Source organism: Acanthopagrus latus, chromosome 20 (genome assembly GCF_904848185.1).
Source record: "Acanthopagrus latus isolate v.2019 chromosome 20, fAcaLat1.1, whole genome shotgun sequence".
In the NCBI taxonomy this organism is placed as follows: Eukaryota; Metazoa; Chordata; class Actinopteri; order Spariformes; family Sparidae; genus Acanthopagrus; species Acanthopagrus latus.
The window spans coordinates 12,056,761-12,069,165 of record NC_051058.1 but is presented as its reverse complement, the minus strand read 5'-3'; the positions used below and the strand labels follow the sequence as shown (position 1 = coordinate 12,069,165).

The 12,405-nt window shown below is 39.6% G+C and overlaps 1 long non-coding RNA gene across 1 annotated transcript; it reads right to left on the bottom strand.

The window, feature by feature from the left end:
* Positions 1–2,292: 2,292 nt before the first annotated feature.
* Positions 2,293–5,615, bottom strand: LOC119009863. Its single transcript, XR_005071835.1, has 2 exons — positions 5,293–5,615; positions 2,293–3,754 (listed from the first exon to the last, which is right to left on the bottom strand). It is a non-coding gene; the product is annotated as an uncharacterized LOC119009863 (long non-coding RNA).
* Positions 5,616–12,405: the final 6,790 nt, after the last annotated feature.

Here is a 12,405-nt window from a genome sequence, read left to right as displayed (position 1 = left end):
TAAGAAAGAGTTTTAAAACTTTGTTAAATGTTAATTCATTATTTAGGCTATTTCACATTTTACACTTCATATTGGGGCTTCATATATTTGCGTGCTCCGTCTCAAACACTGTACGGTTTGGTCTTGCCCTGGATTATTTTGTATGTTGCCTTCAGGTGGGAGAGGGCCTGTGCAATTTCCTCAAGAGCCACTAAAGTCCTTCTGACATGTAATCCAAGCTAAACGAGACAGACTGATGACTGGGAGCATTGAAGCACATGGAGCAATTGAAGGGGAAGAGGTGGGACTCACAAGGGGCTAAAGTCGGTTGGACCCGTCCCTCTTTGGCTTCATCAAACTGACTGCATGAATTATGGCACTGAGTGTGGTCACTGTGGCAACATAATACTTTAATAACAGACACTAACAGACTGTCAACACAATTAGACTTAGTGTGGTGAGTGATATGGTAAGGTAATGGTGCATGAAATGACACACGCCAGCACTTTGGTTTCCTACTGGTTTCATATGTTTATGTCACTGTAGGCTCAAGTTGGTGGTAGTGTTATAAGTGTGAAAATATTGTAATAGATTATACCTAATGGTTTAAAGTAATTTTTTCTTGGATTGAATTTATATGCGTGATGACAGAAGACAGATATTTACCCACAATAAGAGTGTGTTGATCATTAGAGTGGAAATTCACTTTACAGCAAAACAAGAGAGGTTTGACACGTTTTTTTTGATATGGTATTATGATAACTTTAACAAAATAAGTTTAGACAATGACATTACAATAGATATACATACATTTGGTACATGTTACAGTATATACTTTGATACAAATATTGTGACCCTGTAGGGCCTTTTTGAAATATAATTGTGATTTATTAGGAGTTATATTATAATGTACACATATATACACACATATATATATATATATATATATATATATATATATATATATATATATATATATATATATATATATATATATATATATATATATATATATATATATATATATATATATATATATATGCATTCAGTCCCGCATAGCGCAAACTCATAGACATCTATTTTATTACCAGATCCAAAAGATACCAAAGTGAAAAACAATATGCTAAATGATGGTGTGATTAGTGACGCCATTAACATGTAAACATACAATGTGTTTGAAAAAAAAAAACACTCCATGCTCATGCCTTGAAAAACACATTGCATTTCCTGTAATTACTTCACAATAAAAGCTTCACCAGTCAGAAGCTGTAATGTAAATCAGCAACAGAAGAAAATGTTGAATTTCAAATGGTAACGCTGGGTGACATGCAGCAGGTAATGTTTTTAACAATAAAAACTATATTATAAATTAAGGGCTGAGGTGACACATGCAGTAATAAATAACCTCCAAAGCAAGGTCATGAGTTATTGAACTTTTCAAGTTCAAGTACATAAAGGCCTATATTACGGTCCATATAATATTAAAGTAGAATACAGCATAAACCACAAAAAATGCATGTGAATGTACTTTTCTCTATTTGTATCACCAAAATTGTCCAAAATGACTCTGTGAGGACGGAGACAGACTTCCTGCTCAGACCTGCCTCTCTGTGCTCCCAATCAAATCAAACTTGATGCAAATTAGCAAAAATCTTTGAAATGCATTTCTCACTCACTCCGGTCTGATCTGTTTCTGCTTATTCAGATCAGAAATGGCATCAGCGGGCTCTGACCCGGTCCCAGTGCCCCAGATCAGTTTCTCAGTGAACCACGGCTCAAATGGGAAACACATTCCCTGAGCTAACTGCTGCTAACCTCCAGTGAGTCGTTAGTGAGGAATGTTTGATGTGTGAAGGGAACCATGTGTGCAGGAGTGACATGTGGTGCTGAAAGAGGATTGGTTTGGGTGACTGGTCGATTTTCAACTTCACGTTAAGCAGAGTGAACATAAGTGGCCTGCCTCATAGAGCCACTTTAATCAGTGTTTAGAACATTTATATCATCTGGAAGACCTTCTGTTAGGATGAAAAGTTACAGTAGTCCTTCTTAAGTGATTACTTCTGAATGTGGGTCATTGCTGAAAAGATGGATCTGAAAGCGACCTCCATTTTGCTGCTAGTGAACATTTAATGCTATGATGTTGTTCTTTATTCTGTTTAAGCAGTGGAAAGCCTTAACAAGAAAAGCAAAATTAAAAATAGAATAAATCTCTTGAAAACTGAATGGTAAATGTAGAAAATTTGACTGTAAAACATTTAGATTAAAAAGGGGATTAAGTCAGTTTTATTCTGAAAAAAGAACTTAAAACAGAAATAAATGTTTGCCTTTTATTGCTTATTAACAAAAAGTGGTAAATAAAGAAGAATAACCAGATTCAATATTCAACTGTGGGACTGGATTGAAAAGTAGGTGATGATATTCATTTAAGATTCCTCCCTGCTGCACAGTTAACTTGGCTAATTTACAACATGTTATGGTCAGTTTTACGACTCTGCCTTGTCATAACATGCTTATTGACTCTACAAACCACCACTGGGATAAAGTGAGAATGTGGAAAAACAGGGCTCCCGTAGGACTGTCCTGAAATGTGAGGTTGTGAAACCTTCAGCCGGGGGAAAGACCTTTTTCCAGAGGTCTTGCACAAAATAACAGCGCAGCACATAATGAGCTGCAAAAAGGTTCCTCCTTCACGTCTGAGTGGAACGATCATGAAAACAAGACTCCTTCAACATAAAGCCCTGGTTTTTCACAGGCTAGATCCTCTGGGAAGAAAACGAGGCTCAGACATTTGGGTCTAGCTTTGAAGACACAGTTTGAATTCACGAGACAGAATTACTACAGTCAGCAGCTGGTTGGCTCAGCTTAGAACAAAAGCTGTAAACAGGTGGACACAGCCAGCGCGTCTATGTCCGAAGGCAATAAAAATCTGACTTCCAGCACCCCTAAAGCTCCCTATATGACACGTTATTATATGTCACGTCGTTTAATCCCAGACAGAGATGGAAGCGGTGATGAACTTGTAACGTAACTCCCCAGCAGAAGGTGTATTTTTCCCTTTAGCGATAGACTATTCAGCCTATCTGAGGCATTGAATCGTGAGTATTTCTGTATTTCTGATCCAGGAATGGCAAGAAATGTTGCATGAAGCACCGTTTATACCAGTAAAGCATGATAAAGTACTTGCAAGTAACGCAGAAGTTATTACATATACTCTGCAGTGACAGATAGTATAAAGACTTCAACATTGGTTTTCATTTTTTCAAGTATGACTGACGTGTTTTTAAGCATTTTGGGCATTATGGTATCTTTAACTTTAAATTAAATGCACAGAACTTTAATTTTAGCAATGTAAATTTCAAAACGATCATTTAAATTTAAGAAGGTAAGTCCTCCTTTTTGCCACAACGTAGGAAAATCTAAGTTGACAATCTAGTTGACACACACAATACATATTTAATGCTGACCAATATGTTTTGTTAAACTGTGTTGATGCTGACACTACTGCAGCCAAAATACTCGGAATTCCTTTTCTGTTTCATACCATACAAGTCAGCGCAGTGTTTCTTTACAGAAGGCAATTATTGAGATGAGGTCAAAGGTCAGAAGCATCTTCATCTTTACGACCAGGACGGGAGCGTCTCTCCGACGATCCTGGCTGACGCTCATGATGATGTATGGCGGACTGTAGCGAGTCTGCAGATCACTCCAGATGAAGGCACACGTGTTCTCTTTGGTCACGGAGGACTTCAACGGGAGATCAAACACGAGGTGCGACCTTTGAAAGTAGCAAAATGTTCAGGGTCGGGACAGTAGAGAAGAGGTGACTGACGTTTAAGGTCAGAGGTCAGAAGCTGACAAGGTAACAGTGGTGGAGCAGGTTTGTTTTTCTCTTCCATTTGTATGTTGTTTAGTTTAAATTCATAAAAGGCTGCACCGGGTGGGTTTGAAAATACTTCCTAACGCTGTAAATTAACTAAGAAACATTTTATATCTCAAATGTCACACACTTATTATTCAGCTACCCTAAAGTCAGGATTGTGATGTGATCACCATGAGTTAAGACCGTTGACTTAAATACAGCTCATCTGAGAAACCATTAACTTGTCTTTAGGGGTTTGGTTGGACGTGCACTTCTTTAACGGAGCACTGTCCACTCAATTTACGTGTCAAAGTCAATTAGTAGTCATGGTTAGTATTATTCTGTCTCCTGTCAAGCCTGTGACAATTAATGACTTTGGTATTTTGACTTTTGACCATTGCGTTTTCCTCCTGCAGATCTACAGTCAACAAATACTAAATCACTGGGGCTTTAAAAATGTTTCAAATCAAGGCGGTGTGGAAACCAGCCCCCCTCCATTTGTTCAGCCTCTTGCCTGGTCAGGCAAAACCATGTGTGGTATACTTAATATAACATTTATTAACATTTATTTCAAAGTTTAGCAAAGACAGTTCAGTGCGACCATCTTATTATTATTATTAACAGTTCAAACAAATATAATATCCACTCACTCACTCATTTGGATGGGTAAAATATTTTCCTTTTCAAAGCAATAGATGTGCTTCTCTGCCACCTTCTGCCATGATGCATGTACTTTACCAGATGCCACTGAATTCTTTATTAAAAGAAATGCATGCAGTGCCATGAAGCAAGGACCAAAACTTCCAATATCAGAAATGAATACATAGGTCAGTGTAGGCAGTTAATTTATAAAATGTGATAGAAATGGATATTCCAGTTCAGAAGTAATTGTTTTAAAGCTAGGGCCTACAATCCTGGCGAGCTAGCAAGATTTGAAAGTGGCACCTCCTCTAAGTCCCCCCCCGCATCCCGTCAGTGCTCCGTCCAAAGCCACGCCCCCACAAACTTGAACGCGCATCTGGCAGTGAGACTCAGCAGAGAGAAGGAGACGCTGGAGCACGACGCAGCAACTCAGCTGAATTTAGCATGGAGCAGACAGGAAGTAAAGTGCCAAAATAACAAACAACATCCGGTTACTTTTCAAAATAAAACACCCCGTGTTGACACCAGTACATGTCGTTAGGCCAGCTGTCTGGCGTACTGCACCATGGCGGACTCAAACCACAGCGGGGGGGGGGGACTTAAAAAGCAAAACCGGATCGGAGCCGCAACGCAGAGGACCCGTATCCAGTGGAAACTTGGCCGACTCATTAGCCATTCTCATGGCTAAAAACAACACACAATGACGCTAACGTTAGCATTGGGCTAATACGAGCAACAAACGTAGCCAAGTTGGCAAACCATACATATTTCATGAAAATAACAAATCCCCCCGAAACAAAACAAATCATTACCTGTCCAACAGAAAGAGAGCAACCTCTGCATCACTTTTCAGGTCCTTCACATGCCCCAGTTGTCTCCACCACTCAAAGGCCACACCGATGTTGAGTCAGGTCTGACTTCTTTCTTTATCCAGAGCCTTTATCGTCTAGCCTTTTCTGCCTCAGGCTTTCTTTTCCTTGCCTTTTTAGCAGGGCGAGCTGTTACAATTAACGCTGGCTACATTTTCTCTGCCACTGTAACCAAACGAACGTCTTCTCCGGCAACTCCATATTTCTGCAGAGTGTGCTGAACATTTCCGGCATCAGTGAAAGGTGACATTGGCACGCGCGGAGGAGGGAGGGACAGAGGGGGGCGCAGGCAGAACAGACAAGAAGGCATCTGACCAATCAGAGCATCTGACCAATCCCTGCTATTCAGACTGAAAAGCACAGATTGGTCAGCTTTTTCTCAGTCCTGTAGCTGCCACAGAGGTCTGATTATTTTCGTTCCTTTTTTCGAATACATAATGTATTGACTACTCTCAGGATAGCAGGATCATTTCACCAAGTATAACAAAATGTGTTTCTGAACAACATTACAGACCGTAGCTTTAATTTTCCCCTATGTTCATTTATTTATTTTATGTTTAATTTGTTCATTTCTTCATTTTAAATGTATTTTATTTCTGTATTTATACATATTTGTCCTGTTTTTACCCCCTTCTTTATTTATATGAACTCATCTATTTATGTATTTTTGTATATTTTCATATTTCTTTATGCATTTAGTTCTGAAAATGAAGCGTAATGACGTAGAATTGTTCGTTCAAATCATCTCTTTGACCTCACTTTACCGCTTTACTCAATCATAAACAGAGGCAATGATGACATGTACCTGGGCTGTGTTATTGTCTTGTAGATATATCTAAATTCATTTGATGTTTACTTGAACCAAACACAAATATTTTAATTTACTGTAAATCCTTCCTGTACGATATCCTGTGTGACCCACTGAGCTCCCACTCAGTGTTTTCTACTGTGTTTACACTTGGCTACTCAGAGGGGACCACGTAACCCGTTGCTTTTACAAGCTGTCCATCTATAAAAATGAAGTGATGTGGTTTCCCACTCTGTTCTATTATTCCGCTCTCCGTCCTCCTCGCCCACCTGCCTCTGTTTGCTGGAACAGAGACTGAGGCTCTGCCAGCAGCGCACACAATTAAGTGAAGGGTGATGAAATTATATCTCTGGCCAGGGCAAATGGCGGGATGAGGCTGATGGAGAGGCAAAGTGGGAAGGAGGGAGAGTCCATTCGGCTCTCCTCTGGGGCCAAGGGAAATTCTATTAGGCCGATAATAGAGCCATTTTTCACCTCCCTCCACATCAGCCTGATATACAATTCCTCCTCCTGTCCCTTTCTCTCTGCTCTTTAAAGAAGGTGCAGTATGATGAGAGTCTCTTTCATATTTCTCACTGAAAAACGTATTTTCTCTGAACTCCTCATTACAGAAATAACTGCTGCTTACTATTGTTAGGTCTGCTCGACAATGAGAATGATGGTAAGTGACATGAACAATGTTGAAAGGCTACTCAAACAAGAACTGTTGAGGAAGCTAACATCTATGTTAGAACATTAGAGAAGCTAACACTGATGTTAGCCTACTAAAGAAGCTGATGATGTTTGCCTGTTGGAGGAGTTCACCGGGCCACTCTGTTAAAGAAGCTAATACTAATTTTAGCTTGTTGGAGAGGGAAACTTCAAGTTAGCCTGATGGAGAAGCTAACACCGATGTTAGCCTGTTGGAGAATCTTTGATATTAGCCTGTTGTAAGAGTTCATCGAGCCAGTCTGTTAAGGAATCTCACGCTAATGTTAGCCTGCTGGAGAGAACATCAGGTCAACCTGATGGAGATGCTAACACTGATTTTAGTCTGTCAGAAAAGCTAACATCAGAGTCGGCCTGTCAGGGAATCTTTGACGTTAGAAGTCAACATCGATGTTAGCCTTGTTTTACTAACCCCGATGTTAGTCTGTAGGAAGAGCTAACACTTTTGGATTAAGGGGTATATAGCCCATCCTCTTCTCCATCGATTCAATTAATGCCGCTGTCACATTGAAGCTAAAAAGAATAAAGACCAGTCCCCTGCTTCTCTGTGTTGTAAGCCACCTTATCTGTCTCCTCAATTACATTTATGGTCCTTACATTATTACGCAGCTATGTGATGTAGTAAATGAGACAACACATGCCTAACTGTGCCCTTATTCTGTTTAGAAATGGAGTCAATGTCAGCAGCTACATGTCATTAACTTTCAAATCCAGCTAACAATCTAAAGAATTGAATTGATCCAACAATTAAGGCATTCCTTAGAAGCGACATCTTTGCTAACTTAACGGTCATAAAAAGTCTGCAGCCTTAAATCAGATGATTAAAACTTAACAACAGGAATGCGGTTTGCCGAGTCAAGGCTTTTATTGTCCACAATCGTTCCATTTTGAGCGATGAGGATGCTTTAATGTGTTTAGCTGGAAGTGACAAAATAAGGAACATTGACACGATTCACACGGCGTCTTTCAGGAGCTCGTAATTTGTGAGGCATTCCAGCCTGTGGCTTTGCGGTAAACAGCACAGCGTTTATTTGTTCGTCAGAAGGATCAGGGTTCAGCGGGAAATTCCATTAAGTAGTTTCAACTGTGCTTGATTCAAAAACCTCGAATGTTCCCTGTTTCTATTTATATATCATGTCTGTGTACCAGGTGTCTAGCAGATACACATCAGCTGTGCCATTAGAAAACATTCAGCCAATATCCAGACTAGACTACACATGTGTCCTTAATGTTGTTTTTACAACGATAATTCATAAGAATCTCTGATTTGAAAGAGAAAATCCATCAATCCATCACTACAATTAGGCGAAACATGCTGTTGGAAATGTGGACTTCGCTGCGAATACATGTAAATATTTTACCTCCCTTTGATTCTTTTGTTAGCCCGTCCTGACAAGTGAGTCACTGAACCAACAGAGCCTCCGTGTCATAACAGAAAAAAGATCTGCAGCACAGTAACAATTGTACCAAGACAACCAAGATACCTAAAGCCTGATCCGCACCTAGAGGTACAAACACGCTGCTTGAGTGACACTGATACTCTGAGCCAGCTGTACATTTCAGACGCCTGTCAGAGGAGACTGGCTTTGAAACCTTGTAACCACTTAACATGAAATGCTCTGTGTGTCCAACATTGTTTATGTTCCAGGGATGTCCCCAAAAATCTGATTATATCATGGAGGGGTAACGTAAGTACTGCAGACATAAATCAGATCCACATGGTCTCAACAAAAAAAGTGTAAAAGTAGTTTCAAAATCTGTCTTGTACAAGTAATGTAATGGAATATTTGGCCCACCCTACTCTGCCTCTGATTGGCTTATCCTGAGATCCTTACTCTAACACTTACCAATCGTCACCTAACCAGCCCAACAAACAGCAGTAAAGAGTACTTACTGATCAGAGGCAGAGTAAAGTGGGTCATTCCTTCACCATCCTCGGAAAACTAATGGTGACCACCAGCTAATGTGTTGGTTTGTTACTGCTTGTTGTTTTATTCTACGTGCTCCTAATGAGGCTGCCTAATGACGATGTCTTTAAATCAATTGACACAAGTAAATCTTGAGGGATTAAGAGAAAATCCATGTGCCATTAACTTGTGATTACCACTTGTAGCCACAGTGGCTGCTGTTCTGTAAAAGTTAAATTTATCTCACATTATTGGTGACATAGGTTGAAGCGGATGGAAAAGAAATGCTGTCTGCAAGTAGGAAATCAGTCGTCTCAGCTCGTACACAAAGCCCCGAACAAAACCAAAATGTGCAGTTGTAACGCTTCAGTTTTTGTTTGAATTTAACAAACAAGATAACGTGTTAATTAGTGAACTTTTAGAGGTGCTGAAAAGGCAGAGTTGATTACTTTTACAGCCAGGCAAACTGTTTTCCCTTCTTCTCAGCTTTTGTGTGAAGCTAAGTTAAGCTAAGCTAATCAGTTGGCAGCAGGTTCATATCTAGGCAAGGAAGCAGCATTTCCCAAAACTAACTAATACTTTAAACACACTATATGATTTATACTGCAGGGAGGCTTTATATCAATACACAACAGAGGCATGTCGATTCTTGTGTGGGGAGGGTCAGGCGGAAGGGATGGACATACGTGGACATTCGTAGCCACTGCTCAGTTGATCAGAGCTGGGCAGCTCTTGTGAAGAGAGTTGGGTGCAAAGCCAGACCTTCTGGAGAAACAAACACCTACATTCATATTATATTCTGCTCTGATTTATGGTATGGACAGGAGGGGAGCTCAGAGACTACTGAGTTTTAACAATGTTGAAAACATTTGGTGGTTGTATAATAGTGTTGTCTTTCAGGCCCTGATGGTAATTCAGTCTCGGCCAAAACATGCTAACAAACAGCAAGATCTCTTTAGAACATGTGTTATTTGAGCGATGTCCACTATATCTGGTATCTGGACGTTTGTATTCTGCACAGGGCCTACAGGAAACTGGAACTCTGTCCCCATATTCAGTCTCATGAAATCTGATTAGCCTTCAGAATAGCCAAGGACAAGCATTGATGTTCTGCATCTCATATAATATACAGGCTTGAGTTTCATCCCAGCCACCCGTCTCCTCGGTGAATGCAGGTATAGAGTGATGATCATGATGTCACATTGATATGGCCTCTATATAAAGGAGTGATGTAATGTTGCACTGTGGACGGGGAAGAGGACACGGCGGCAGATTATTGTACTCCGGAAAATAATACAGCTCTGTAGTGTGACACAGATGTATCCCACATCTATCTGGACATCCCAGAAGGAGAGAGAGCCTGTGGGTTTTGGTTCTTCATCCCTGTCATTTGTTATGTTATGAAGATACTGATACCATGTCAAGCAAGAGTTTTGATCCAGTAACATCCTGGGAATAAAGAAAGTAGAGATAGAGATATCAAACACTCTCTTTCTGAAGCTTGTCTCTCATGCTAATGCTGCAGAAATTATAAGGTTTTCTTTTTTTTTTTTTTTAGCCCAATTGGTTTTAAATGGGGCTCAAATCCGTAATTGAGGCACTATGTTATCCTTCAAATGACATTTCCACTGAAACAGGACAATCTGAAGGTTTGAAGGATTTAAATATGACATAATATAATGAAGAATCACACAAATGTACATTTGTAGGTCCTTTCCACTGTTTTGTTCAGGTATGTTCACGGTCTGTGGTGACAGACAGAGACACAATCGATCAACATCAGTTTCAGTGCTCACCTGAGGCAGAATACGTTGCAACTTGTCTGTTTATGCGACTGCACTGAGATCATGTGAATGTAGTGGGAGGCCTGCCTTAAAGTATTTCCAGGAAAACATAAGTCGAATTCAGAACACTTAAGTGACACTCGATAAGCTTGGTTAAGCATACACAAGAAGACAAGCGCACACCTTGTTGCGTCAACGGTTGATAGACAACACAAAACTTCAGTGAACAAATGTCTCTGAATGCAACCCTTGTTTCCCAGGGGATCTTCGGATAACCACCGGCTTCTCTCTCAATTTAATTCAGGGAAGGCTCAAATTGCTAATGGCTCTGTACCATTCATTCAGCCATTAGCAGAGCTTTGCAGCTAATATTGGTGAAGCCCATGTGTTGCACCTGTGAAGGGCTGGACACAGCCTTCATACTAGTTCTCAAACATCCCTCCAGGAAAAATACAGCTGTCAGAACTGTAGAGTTGAGATCAGGGACAAAGTTATGAGAAAGTTAATCTCTCCCTTTGTTGTTCAAGATGTCTTGTGACATCATCATCTGAACTTTTGGTACAGTTTGGTTTAACATATGGTAGACTAAACCAATTGTGAACTTTTGGCTGTTTTTCATTGCAATACAATAATTATATATCGACTGTGAAAGCATATTCATGTATATATAGATGTTTCCTGTTAGGCCACATCTACTGATCATCATGATTATGGCGATAAAAGAGAAAGTAAGGTAGTTTAAGACTGAGGAAGTCTATATGTAGAAGATGCTGGGGATGGACAATTGGGTCAAATAAAACTAAACAGTGAGTTATTTTAAGTCATAGATAATGCAACTCCAGTTAATTTTAGTACATTTCATAAATCAAGTTATGGTAACCCAAACCACAATGTTTCACCTAATAAAGATGTTTGCTTGCCTCAAAGTAACCAAACAACAAGCACACCACAAAGGTCTGGTACATAGCCCTGCCAGATTTTCCTTTTCTAAGTGTTAATACTAGCATTAGAAACATGTTAATTGTTATATTATTAGACATTTATAAGCACTTATAATCAATTTACACTGTGTAGATGATAGCATGTTTACAGAACATTTGTGTGTATGTAAAACCTTACAGATTTGATAAAATGTCTGATAGTGACTTAGGATCTTCTGTTTGTTTTTCTAATTAGAGTATTAGTGGACATGAAAGTGTCTAAGTATACCTATATTTTGGTACAGACAGCATGATTTAATGATATGGTTCATGATGGCGTAAAATTATGATTACTTGTTTTTATGTTACATGTTTTTAGACACAATGTTTTTCGGGTAAACTGTTTATGTATAGTTTTTGCCTCATTTGATACAAAGTTCATCTAGGAATGATATAATGTCCGTAGGGTACGACGCCATTCTTTAACTATCTGATAAAGACTGTATTACATCAGGTATTTGCATAATTTGATTCAAAGTGCGTCTTATAACATCTAATAAGTGCACTCCAACACTCTGAAGTCCTACACTGGATTTTGGATATTGGATACTGGATATTTTCAATTTCTGGTTTTATCAAAATTGACCTGATCGTCTGAATGAAATCCAACAGCATCTACAAATCTCGAAGAAGATCATTTTAATACATAATCCCGCGTCAATATCATGTCCACGTTACTTTTGTGCATCATTGTGGAGAGATGGAAGTGACAAAAACATCAAGAGTCGCTTGTTTACCCCCAGGGCATTCCTCCTCTTCAGCTCGGGCCGTGACCTCTTGGGCTGAGTTTAACCAAGAGGGTCATCGTGTCTGTCTGGCACACAAAACAACAGATAGTCTGGTATTCAGCCCGGCTCTTCTCAATCCCA